Genomic DNA, 12,810 nt, shown 5'->3' with positions numbered 1-12,810 from the left:
TGCAGTATCTGGTTACCCTGTGGTGCCATGTGCACAGAGCACGGGTCCTGGCTGTGCTGTGCCTGGCAGCTGCCTCCTGCAGCCCAGGGCTGTCCTGTCTCATCATCTTCCCTTCAGGAATAGGTTCTGCTGCAAACCTGCCTTCTTAAATTTCTCTTTTGAGGTGAGGTGTGTTATGGGTGCATCAGATTGGTCTATCTTATGTGTACCCTGGCTATGTGAGGTCAGGAAATGGGATTTTGGTTTCTTACTTAGGAAAGGGTTCCTCATCTCAGAAGGGTAGCCCCATGTAGAGAACAGGGTTTTAAAAGATGCTGTGTGGCTGCAGTATGACTCCTGACCGCTGTATGAAGAATGATGGGAAACACTTGTGTAAATCTACACGTTTCCCTAGGCCTGGGCCTGAGCATGAGCATAGCAGCCTGGCATTCATCTAAATAAAGGTGGTAACTTCTAGAGACTTGATGTGCTTGGACCACAGTTCAAAGAGCAATGATCCAATTGTTTATATCCACTCTATCCTAGATGTGAATGAAATGACTCACATCAAATACATGTTTATTAATTATTACTCCTGACCATTTTGAATTTGATTCTTTTACAGAATAGATATCAACCCCAAATAATAGTGAAATAATTATTATTCTTGAGGTGAACATCATTTTGCAATAGGTTTTACTATTTACTTTTGTGGAATACTTGTGAGGATTATCTTAATACACTGGATCTTTATTTTTATTTATTTATTTTTTAAGACAGAGTCTCACTTTGTCAGTAGAGTGCTGTGGTGTCATAGCTCACAGCAACCTCAAACTCTTGGGTTCAAGTGATCCTCTTGCCTCAGCCTCCCAAGTAGCTGGGATTACAGGTACCCAAAAACGCTTGGCTATTTTTTAGAGACAGGGTCTCGCTTTTGCTCAGGCTAGTTTTGAACTCATGAGCTCAGGCAATCCACCCACCTCAGCCTCCCAAGTGCCAGGATTACAGGCGTGAGCCACCTCACCCAGCCTGGAACTTTATTTTTATTGAAAGGCTATCTAAACTTTTAAAGACGCTCATGCAATAAATTTTTGTTTTTAACAGTTGAAAGTAGTGACAAAAGCAGTAAACAGTGAATAATTATTTTCTGAATATACACATGTAGAAGCTGGTTTGCAAAGCTGAGGCTGAAAAATCTTAATTCAAAAAACATGGAATCCCTAGGAATGAATCATAGGATTTCAGAGCTACAACAATTTGGAATCTCAGAATTCAACACATTTTGCCATCACTGAGACCCTGTGGGGACGGACTCACTTGCATAAAATGTTTCAGCTGGTGTTTGGAAGTGATCAGAAGAAAACCCTGTCTGGAGCCAGCTGAGGCGCCATTCTTCGTATACTTAGGGTCACGTGAGCAGAGCAGGGTAAAGCTGGCACCTGACTCTAGGGTTTCTTCCCTCTGTGTTTTTGGTGTCACGTAGTAGATGATTTTCACCCACATGCCGGTGAATGAGTGACATATTTGATCATTTCCTAGTGAAGCCTTCTATTCTTTAACTTTATTCCTCTAATGAAGCTGTGTGAGGGAAGTGATTATATTTACAAAGAAAAGCTGGCATCGCACAGATCTGCGGGGTGTTACTGAGCATGTGCTCTCACCTGGTGCCCATACTCCAGCTCCTGCTCAGCCCACCTTGGGTTCTCCCTGCCGAGGCAGCTATTCGCACTGTGGCGGGGCACAGGCGTGGAGAAGTGCCTGATGGACTTAAGTTGTGTTTATCACTGGACGCCCTTGCTCTAAGAAAAGGAAGGTTTTTTTTTCTTTTCTTTGACAATGATTTTGAGCTATGCTGTGGACTGGAAAAGACGTGCTGGGATTCATCAGACAGCACCCTTTGTGGATGAAGCAGGACAGGGCAGGGCCACGTGGACGTAAGACCTGCCGGTCTGCCTTTGCATCAAATAGTGGATCCGGGTACTTCCCAGGCTTATTGATGGTTGAAGGAAATGATGCCCACTGCAAGTATGATCAGTTTATGGTTTGAATGTTCATCTTTTTGGGTGCTCTGGGCAGATATGGGCAGAAAGTAAAAGGAAAGGTGTTTGAAGTTAGAGGTTTTGTTTTCTTATGCTTTAAACAGCTGCTGTGAAATTCACCCTCTGTGAGCGGACAGCTGGTTTTCTTGAATGTTAGGTTGTGCAGCCATCACCACGGCCCAGTTTCAGAGCATGTCCACTCCATGATGTCCTTCTGCTCATTGCCAGCTGGTTCTCAGCCCCAGCCCTAGGCAGCCACTTGGGTAATCTACATTCCGTGAAGTTTCCTTTTCTGGACATTTCATGTCAATGATGTCATGCCCTGTGCAGCCCTTCGCTTCAGCTAACGTGTTTTCGGGTTCACTGCTGTCAGGTGTTGTAGGAGTTTGCTCCTCTGGGTGGCTAGTGCTGCAGGGTGTGGGTGAGCGGTCTTTCTGTTCCTCGCCAGGGTTGGACTCTGAGTTGTTCCCACCTCTTGACTATTATGAGTAATGTTCCTCTGAACATGAGCAAACACAGCTTTGGGTAGACATACATTTTTATTTTTCTTAGTTAGATTCCCAGGGATTCCTAGGAGCTTTGGGGTTTAAGGCAAAAACATTTGTTTGATATTGATAGTGCTAGTAGGGACCATTTAGTTCCAGGTGGAACTAAAGTCCGTCTCTGGTGGAGTCTGAGTTGTGTGAACCTGTTCCCAAGATGGAATATTTTGGTTATAATGTCGAGCAGAAGCTGTGAGGCTTTCTTAAGGTGACTGCCCTGTGTGTGGCGCACCCTGTCAGGTCCTTGGCAGACAAACTCTTTCCCAGTGTTTGATTTTCCCCAACTCATCAGAAGAGGAAATCAATGAAGTACTATTGGGCATATTAAAAGCCACATTCAACCTAGAGTCACATACACACTTCCCCTTTTAGCCAGCAGCCCTATTTTTAGGACTACCTTAAAGATACAACTACAGCAATTTGAAAACACATGTGAAATAAGCTAAATATCCATATGCAGAGAGGGCTGAACAAACTCTGATGCATCCACATTGCAGAGTCCTCGGTGGAGCCAAAGATAATCTTTGCAAGTTGGGTAGAGGTGGTTTCCAGGATACCCTGGATGGGAACAAGGCAGGTGCCCAGGGGCATCTAGTATGCTGCCCTTCATGTGAGAAGGGGATGCGGGAAAACACACGAACTCTGTGTGCTTGTGCAGAGGAGACACAGGAGGGGTGATCCACGTGAGAAATAGATTGGGCACCATGAGGGGGCGAGAGGAGGTAGGAAAGTGGATAAGGGGCTGCAGGGATGGAGCCTTAGATGTGCCCGTTAGTGCAGCCCCGACCTTGGAATCAGCAGTATTCCTCACTCTCCAAAACAAATAGAAAGTTAACATCAACCAGGATGCTCATCAACCAGGATGTACCCAGAGTGAACACAAGCTGAAACATGTACCTCTCACTATAGTACAAACAACAGGGCCACAGCCAAGGGGGAAGGAGAGTGTTAACCTCGTGTGGGAAACTACAAGGCTGAGCACAGAAAGGACTACCCAATCCTGTGCTTGCAGGGTTAAGGTTTGCAGTGGGGAAATGCCTTGTGTGTGCATAAGGTTCACGGTGGACAGTGATAGCCGGAATACTCTGTCCAGAGAAAATACAGGTGAGGGAAGGAGGGCAGTTGGGAGCCCTGGTGTTGGGTTGGAATCTGGTACCAGCGGGACCCCGTGGTCTTCAACATGTGCATGTGAAACAAGCACAGGAGTAAAAGTAGGTGTGTACGTCCTGTGCATGGGGCAGTGTGTGCCGGGCGTGTCTCCTCATTCCATCGTTAGGACAGCTGGAGGCAGTGCCCTACAGCGACTGAGCACACTTGAATGTCATTGGCAAAGAAAAACCAGCAGGCTCCTTGGAGAAGGTGAGGCTGCAGCCCCTGGTGGTGCTGGGAAGTAGGGCCGTGCTCAGAAAGAGTGGGGCACGTTGCCAGGGCACAGGAGCAAACCTGAGGGAGTGCCAATGGCCCTAGCAGGGTCAGCAGGGAGAGGAGAAGTGGCGGTGTGGGTGTGTGACACAGTGGAATCAGCACTTCCCCTCAGAAACAACTTCAGGCAAACACTGTGGAAATAGAATAGTTACTTCAGGTGAGCTTCACAAATGGCTGCTAAGATCAGTGGGAGAAGGTTTGAAGAGAAACAGGATATTTGCCTAGTTTCAAAGTATCTCTTCCCCAGGTTATTTATTAAAAAGGGAAAAATGGTAACTTAAGAGTGGAGAAAAACAGCGTATACCACCGTCAGGTGATCCAGGTGCTGTGGGCGAAGTTGCCTTCTGTGCTCCTGGTGTGCCCTGGGCACGCCCTCAGTGCTCCTGCCTCAAACATACAATCCCCATCTGGTCATGAGGACACACAGCACATACCAGGAGAGGAGCACCCTAAAAAGTGCTCAGTGCTGGATTGGTGCCCATAGCACAGTGGTTGCAGCGCCAGCCACATGCAGTGGGGCTGGCGGGTTCAAACCTGGCCCAGGCCAGCTAACCGACAATGACAACTACAACAACAAAAAATAGCCGGGCGTTGTTTCGGGCGCCTGTAGTTCCATCTACTTGGGAAGCTGAGACAAGAGAATCGCGTGAGCCCAAGAGTTGGAGGTTGCTGTGAGCTATGATGCCACGGCACTCTACCCAGGGCTACACAATGAGACTGTGTCTCCAAAAAAAAAAAAAAATAGTGCTCATTGCTCTTCAAAAGCGTCCAGGTCATGAAAAAACGAGAGGAAGACTGAGGCTCAGTCTGAGTGGAGAAGACGAAGGAGCAGACGCCTGGATGTGGCCTGGGGTTCTGGGTGGGATCCTGGAGCAGGACAGAGATGTTTGTGGGAAAACTGCTGGAATTCAGACAAGGTTTTTTATACTGGTGTTTATTTCCTGGTTTTGATGGGCCCTTCTTCCAGCTTCTTCTAATACTCATGTCTTACAACATCCATGATTTTAGGAGAAGGGAAGGAAGAATGTATGGGAACTTTCTGTACTGTTTTTCTAAGTCTAAAATTTGAAAATAAGAAGAAGTTGAAAAACGACAGAAGGTGGCAAGAGACCTGTGAGGTAGGAGGAGCCCCTGCCTCGCCTTCCCACAGCGCAGTGTTTACCTAGTTTATCTGTGGATTTGGTTGGTATTTTTCCCTAAAAAAGAAGTTTTAAATTTCTACATAGAAATTTGTCAGTTTTTTTCTTTGTGCCTGTTGAGTTTTTAGTCCCCTCTAAAAACATTGTTTCCTACCTCAATCCTCTTTTTTTTTTTTTAAATCATAACTGTATACATTGATATGATCATGGGGCATCATACACTCGCTTCATAAACCATTTGACACATTTTTATCACAGTGGTTAACACAGCCTTTCTGGCGTTATCTCAGTTACTGTGCCAAAACATTTACATTCTACATTTACCAAGTTTCGCAAATACCCCTGTAAGATGCACCACAGGTGTGATCCCACCGATCCCCCTCCCTCTACCCACCGCCCCCCCTTTCCCACTTCCCCCTATTGTTAAGTTGTAGCTGGGTTATAGCTTTCATGTGAGAGTCCCAAATTAGTTTCATAGTAGGGCTGTGTACATTGGGTACTTTTTCTTCCATTCTTAGGATACTTTACTAAGAAGAATATGTTCCAGCTCCATCCATGTAAACATGAAAGAGGTAAAGTCTCCATCTTTCTTTAAGGCTGCATAGTATTCCATGGTATACATATACCACAATTTAATCCATTCGTGGATCGATGGGCACTTGGGCTTTTTCCATGACTTAGCTATTATGAATTGGGCTGCAATAAACATTCTGGTACAAATATCTTTGTTATGTTGTGATTTTTGGTCTTCTGGGTATCCTCATATTTTCTTTTTCACGTTTAGTGTGTTGATCTGTATGAAATTTATCTTTGCCTTAGGCCAGCTGTTTCATAGAGTGATTTCTGATCCCTGGCCAATCTTTGTCACATGCTGAGGGCCTTCTTCAGTTACCTTTCTAACTGAGTGTTACTGCTATGCAGGAAATCTATTGATTTTGTCTGCTGATCGTGTCCACAGCTTGTCCTGGAGGTCTCATGTTTTCTAGATAGAGGATCCTCCTGCAAACGTGCCTCTTCCTTTCTAATCTTTGTACTTTTCCCTTCATTAATTTCCTAGACCTTTTGGCACTGGGCTGAATGTAGCGTTTGGTAGTAGCCATGACTGGCAGGCTTCTCTTGTTCTGACTGACGAGAACACGTCTAGCCTTCCATCACGTGTGGTGTTACTGCAGTGTTCACACATGCTTTCATCTAGTTTAGCATGTTACCTTCTCTTCCTTGGTTGACAGTCTTTTTAAAATAATCCTCATGAATAGCAGTGGGATTTTATGCAGGCTTTTTCTGCATCTATTGAGATGATCAGATGGGTTCTCCCTCCTATCTATCAATATAGCAAATTGTTATTAATAGATTTCCTGATGTTAAACATTCTTGCGTTCTGAGGAAAATCCTTTTAACACACTGCAAAATAAATTTGCTATTTAATACCTTCTTCTTTTTCAAAATGAGTCCTTTCCCACCCCCCAGCTTTTTGTTTCTTTGAGGTATAGTTTACATATTGGAAGATAGATACAGTGGTATAAATGTTTACCACCTGGGAGGGGGTGGAAAAAGCTGATTTGTAGTGTTTGCCAATTTCTGTGGTATAAATATTCCTGCAGTGGCCTATTGCAAGACACTAGTAAGCTGTCAGCTGGTTCACAAAATTCCTAAAAATGCGACACTCGTCTCCCATGAGTGGGAGCAAGTGTACCCCTGGGGTCTGAGTTTGCAGCCTGATGACCTGATTCATGCTGTGTGCACCCACATGGCCATCCTAAGGTCAGCTCACGGCTTCCTTGTGCCTGTCAGGTCAGCACCCCACCCCAATGCTGGGTGGCCCCTGTTCTAATCTCTGTCACTGTGGTGTTCTCACTTGACATTTATTTTTAAAGCATCTTTGTTTTTGCTTCTGTGTACTTACACCTTTACATTTTCTCCTTAAGAACTGCCTTGGCCACCTCATTTATATACAGTAAAATGCAGGGTTTGTGGTGATTTTCGTTGAAAAGTTGATCATCTGACCCCTACTTACCCTTGTGGCACTGGCTTTATTAGAAAAACGATGTAGGTTCTGTGATTACAACTTTCCTTACGCGTGAGGTGCTGGCTACATTCACGTAGCTCTTCATCCTCTCTAGGTTTAGCTGGACCTTTTAAAGTTCATTTATTCGTGCAGTCATTGAACAAGTATTTTTTTGAGCACCTACTGTGTGCCAAGCACTTTGGATGCCAAAAGTATAGCAGTGAATGAAATTAACTCAGCATCTTTCTTCACGGAGCATGTGCTCTAATGTACCTTTAAGTCACATGATTTTCCTATTTGACTGTCCTTGCCAATTTCCTCCTTAATCAGACATCCACTCATTTTTGCCCCTGGTATTATTTTAAATCAACCCTAAATCAATCCAATTTCTTCCACTGCTCCAGTTTTGAAATCCCTGCTTTGATACTAATTGACGTTTAGCTTTACTTACATAATTATTTTCATTTTTACTAAGTTCTTATGATGAAAAGACAAAGGACTTGGCTCTGGTGATTTTTATGTTAGGAAAGGTCTGCATTTGAAGGGCTGCAACAGTACAGTGATTGGGAACATCCGGTAGATGACGGTTGGTGGTGCCCGAGCTGTCCTAACACAGAAGGGCGGTGCAAGAGCTCCCAGTTTCTGCTGTGAGACCTTGCTTTCTGCCAGCCAGCAAGGGCTGTCTGTAGCTCAGAGGGAGGAATGTGGGCACTGTTCACAGCTTCACTGGGCGGCTGTGTCTCCCGGCAGCCTGGTGGCACCCAGGCCAAAAGCCTAGTCGTCAGCTCCTAATGCGCCATTGGGCAGTTTTTTGTGTGCTCTGGCCTCCTGTGGAGTAGAGCTCTCCATTGTGCTGTGGGCCACAGTCCAGGGAAGTGGTGGGTTTTCCTGAGGAAGAAGGAGCTAGAAGACCCGGATGGAGTTGAACCATCGCTGGGGCTAGCTGGGAATTTGGGTGCAGGCCAGTGGGCCTCAGAAGTCCATCTGCTCATCTTCCTGCTAAACTGATTTGGATTTCTGCTTCATTAATCTTTTGCAAAGTTAATTCATTTTTAATTTAAAAATCAGTATTTTATTTTAATAAGAGAACATCATTTTATTTATTTGGAGCAATGTAAAAGATCCTAGAGACCTTGTCTCCTCTCCTAGAGGAGGGTGCTGAGGAGCAGCATGTGTGTGGAGGCGCAGCCTGGAGTGGCCCTGGCCTGGCATGTCTGTTGGCAACCTGGGCCCACCGAGCTCCCTGCCAGCAGCATATTCCACTCTCATCCTGATGTCGCAGGGCAGCCTTCACCAGCTGGGGTTTCTGTTGAGGCCAGAGGGAGAAAACCTGCAGTGCTTTTGTTTACCTGGTGGCTTACTGACGGCTCCTCTGTCCTCTTTACCACACTGCAGCTAGTCGATGACAGAGATGGTAAAAATGAACATAAAAGAATCATTTTTGTGGCAATTTATATTACCTATTTTTTTGTGGCTGTATCTTGGAATTTAAGCTTTGTCATGGAACACTTATGGGGGTCAAGACTTCTTCAGAAGGTTGCAACCTTGTAGGCTACCTTTATGTCTAGAACTCAGAGCTCTCCTTAAAAGTGTTTTCTCTATCGTTTTCTCTTACTGGATTTAAAAGACGGATACATTTTATGTGTTGGTACTTAAATTCACAAATCAGCTGATGAGACTGATACTAATAAGTATCATGACAGGACAAACAAAACATCTTTCTATAAATATTGAAGTAACAAATAAAATTAGGGATTATACCGAAACGCAGAGCTAACAAGGTAGAATCAATGACACTCTTTATAGTGTAAATCTAACCATTTACTTGAATACTTTAAAAATTGTTTGAATAAAGAAAGCCTCTATTCCTATAAATAGGAGTGATTCATCATCATGCTTTTTTTTTCTTTTTATGTGAGATAGGTCTCGCTCTATTGCCCTGACTGCAGTGATATAAGCCTAGCTCATAGTAACCTCAAACTGTCAGGCTCAGGCGCTCTTCCTGCCTCAGCCTCTTGAGTAGCTGAGACTATGAAGTGCCCCACCACCACACCTGGCTGATTTCTCTATTTATAGTGGAGATGGGGTCTCACTCTTGCATGGGCTGGTTTTGAACTCCTGGCCTCAAGTGATCCTCCTGCCTCAGCCTCCCTGGGTGCTAGAATTATAGGCACGGGCCACCTAGGCCAGCCTTGTCATCAAACATTTTTGATTTCTTTACTTCTTATTCTAGAAGTTGGAGCCTAGGTCTTAAAGATGTCAAAACTACTACTATGACATCTTGCTTCCTGAGGTCATGAATATCTAGTCTCCTTTGTACAGCCAAGAGGGTGATCTGTTACTTGGCCCCCGAAACCCTTCTGATGAGTCTCAGATCACGTCCCCCACCCCCTACCCGCCCCCAAATAGTCACACAATAAGCACAGTGAAAACCAGGAAATCAGGGCTCTAAAATAAGCAGTACCGCAGGAAGGAAGCAGCATGGCCACTGCCTGTGCCGACTGGCCTCACCCTCTTTGCTGGTCCTCAGCAGTCTGAAGTCAGCCCTGGCAGTGGCTGGGCTCTGCTTTGGCTTCCTCTCCAGCTCCCAAGGTGCCTCTGAGACTGGGGTCGCTTCACACTCCAGGCTTGGCTCTTCAGGTCTGGTTATGCTGTCATTGGCCGGGTTCCAGAAGCCTTTGCCTGACGTCCCTGGTGTAGGAGAGGACCAGACATTCTGTGGGTATGAGCCCCCTGGGCCACACTGTGGCTGTTCTGACTTGGGGTTTTTCTGCCACTTCTTGCCTTTCATTCTTTGGTTCTGGAGCTAGGTCTTACCCTGTCTGTAGTGAAGGTTTGGGGTGTTGGAAAGCCATGAATCTGCTGCTGCGACCAAGGGGCAGCCATCTCTGATATCTGCCTGTCTGCTGCCTGGCCGCCTCACCACCACATCTTCCTGGTGCTCGTCCCTCACTCTGCACTTGTTGTGGAGCACGGGCTGGAAGAGGCACCTCACCAGCCCTGGGAATCTCTGGCAAAGGGGACCTGGAGGCTGATGCTTCAGGGCAGGGGCCCCTCCTGGATTTTTCAAGGACATCCTAGAACTTAATGACTTTGTTTTTTAACTTTGAGCATATGTCTCTTACTTGCCCTTTTAAGCACATGAGGATTGGGCCTTATGACCTGTACAGCTGCAGTCCCCAACCTTTTTGGCACTAGGGACTGGTTTCATGGAAGACTGTTTTCTCTCAGGGTAGGGGGGTATTAGACTCTCCTAAGGCCGGTGCAGCCTAGATCCCTCGAACGTGCAGTTTCCAGTAGGGTTTGTGCCCTGTGAGAATGTAATGCTGCTGCTGATGTGGCAGGAGGAGCTCCTGGGGAGGGGCTGTAAATGCAGATGGGCCTTGCTTGCTCTGCCCTCACTTCCTGCCGTGCAGCCTGGTTTCCCGGCAGACCAGTGGTTGGGACCACAGCTGTATTTAGCACGTAGTGGGCGCTCAGAAAGTGTTTCATAAAATTGAATGAAATAACTTGCCTTATATCACTTTGTTTTTCTCATGATCTGTTAGTCATTGATTAAGGTTATTCTCAACTTGTGATTCAGCTGGTATTTGTGTGGCTGTACATATTTGTATATCTTTTATTCACGGAATTAAAAAGTGATTTCTTGATTTTAATGTTAAATGTAATGCTTTCATAAGATGTTTTTTGGGCAATTCTGGGTTTACTAAGTGAGGCTCTTTGGGGAAGTATTTGTCCAGAAACATCCAGAAGTATTCTTTGCAGCAGCAGTTGTTAAAGCACCAGGCTTAACATGTGTTTTGAGCTTCGTTAAAGATCTGTCGCTGGCAGCTTCTGTCAGGGCCTTATTGTTGAGCTGTGGAGTGCTTCCTGAGTGCCATGAGCTCATTGTGGACCCAATACAAGTTTGTTGTCTAAAATTGCCTTTATACTGGAAAATCTTCTATTTAAACTTTTGAGTATTTTTTAAATTAATTCTTTAGGATGCTTCTGAATTACAGATTTGGGGGGTGCGTTTTAGATGTTTTGCCACCACCGCCACCACTGTCAGCTACCTCCACGTGTTACTGGGTGTGCCACCAGATGCAGACGCCCTCTGCATGGAAGCAGATCCAGATGTGGTTGGTTTTTGTCTGTGCTCCCAACAGTTTCTGTGGTCCGGCTTACGGGCCCTGCTGCAGCCCTGTATGTGTGTGAGCTCCCTCCGTGTGCCCTCAGGCAGCTGCCCCTGCGGGTGTGTGTGCACATGGCTCGCCCCTGCTGTCCTCCCTCCAGCCCATCTCTCCTGAGTGCTCCCTGCACCATGTGGGGATAGAGAAAAGAGCCAGTGAGACGGAGTCCTTGCTGTCATGGAAGTGGCTAGTGATGCAGCCATGTGTGTGTCACATAGTCATGTGGACAGATGCCAGATGGCAGCTGTGATGGAGGAGGGCAGATGAAGACCAGGACTCGGAGCAGAGGGGCGGGACTTCCTGCTCATTCCTCTTCAGCCTGTCTGCTCAGGTTTTGGCCTCAGCAGCCCCCTGGAGTGGCTCTTCCAAATCACTAGTGGCCTGTCTCTTGTCAAGGTCAGTGCCAGTGTTTTGCCCTGTCTTATTTGGGGTATCAGTAGGATGGATGGACTGGGCTTGGTCTCTCTGCATGCCCCAGCCCCAGACTTTCACCAGGAGCCCTGTGAGCCCAGCTGAAGGCCAGCTAGCTCTCCTGTTCCATGTATTGGTGCCTCACCCTCTACCCTGAGCCCCTGGCTTTTTGTAGTGTGGACCTGCCTTAGTTCTGGGTCCTTTCCCGGCTGCCTGCCTCTCCTGCTCCCCATAGAGGATGCTGGCTTAGGCCCAGCCTGGTGGTCTTTCTCTTCTCTCTCTCTCACCCTGCACTCACTATCTTGGCAAGGCCTGTTAGCTCTTCCCCTAGGTCTCTTCTATCTGTCCCCTTTGGTGTCCCAGTCCATGCCATAGTAGTGTGGTCCTCCTGGGTCCAAAATTGCCCCTGCAGTCCATTCTTCATATGGTCGCCAGGGTGCGAATCCTAGCTGACCCCTGAGGGACTCCCGTCACTCAGGAGGCAGTCCTTTCCTTCAAAGAAAGTTCAGGTCCTAACCCTGGCCTGTTTGGGTCCCTGGCTTGCTGCAATGTGTCTGCTGCTCTTTCTGTGCGGAGGGTTGCAGCTCACACGCTGTTTCCTTGGAGAGGCGGCACCCTGTTTTGGGGGTGCCTGAGATGGCCTCTTTGTTGTTTTGCACCAGTGTCTTCAGCCCTGTGAGGTCCACAAGGCTTGTGGAGGCACAGGTGGCTCTGCTTTCTGTGGCTCTGGCTCTTGTGGCAGGGCTGACTATAACTCACACTGCTGGGTGTCCCCCTTGGCCAGAGATGGGCAGAGCTGGTGTGGCAGTGTGGGCTTCCATCCTCATGGGCCCGTGTCCTGAGACATGAGCAGCCTGGGCTGGGACAGCGGTCTCTGTCTGCCACCAGTGTTTGTGGATGCGTCCGTCTTTCTGCTTCTCTGTCCCACTGTGGGACCTACGTGCTGGTGTTTGTCTCCTCAGCTCACTGGGAGGAGTTCCTGCAGAGAGGCAGGGGAGCAGCAGTCTAGGAAACCTAAAGCATCCTTCTCATTGGCTGGAAAAGTGGTTACCTGGGTGTCTGGGTGAGGGTCTTTGCTCTGTCACGAGCTCTCAGTCA

At 46.9% G+C, this 12,810-nt stretch overlaps 1 protein-coding gene across 8 annotated transcripts in view; it reads left to right on the top strand.

Moving 5' to 3' along the window:
• Nucleotides 1–12,810, top strand: part of ADARB1 (adenosine deaminase RNA specific B1) — a 237,759-nt gene that overhangs the window by 105,540 nt on the left and 119,409 nt on the right. Inside the window, exon 1 of one of the 8 annotated variants that reach the window (XM_053565097.1) lies at nt 9,698–9,847. The exons of 6 other annotated variants lie outside the window; for them this stretch is intronic. The gene's annotated coding sequence lies outside the window, so the exon portion shown is untranslated. Of the gene's footprint in view, nt 1–9,697; nt 9,852–12,810 lie in introns of those variants that run through there. One more of the 8 variants, XM_053565093.1, reaches the window with a different exon arrangement.

Source organism: Nycticebus coucang, chromosome 16 (assembly GCF_027406575.1).
Source record: "Nycticebus coucang isolate mNycCou1 chromosome 16, mNycCou1.pri, whole genome shotgun sequence".
NCBI lineage: Eukaryota > Metazoa > Chordata > Mammalia > Primates > Lorisidae > Nycticebus > Nycticebus coucang.
Note: the sequence above shows the minus strand (reverse complement) of the source record. Positions and strands in the feature narration are given on the sequence as shown.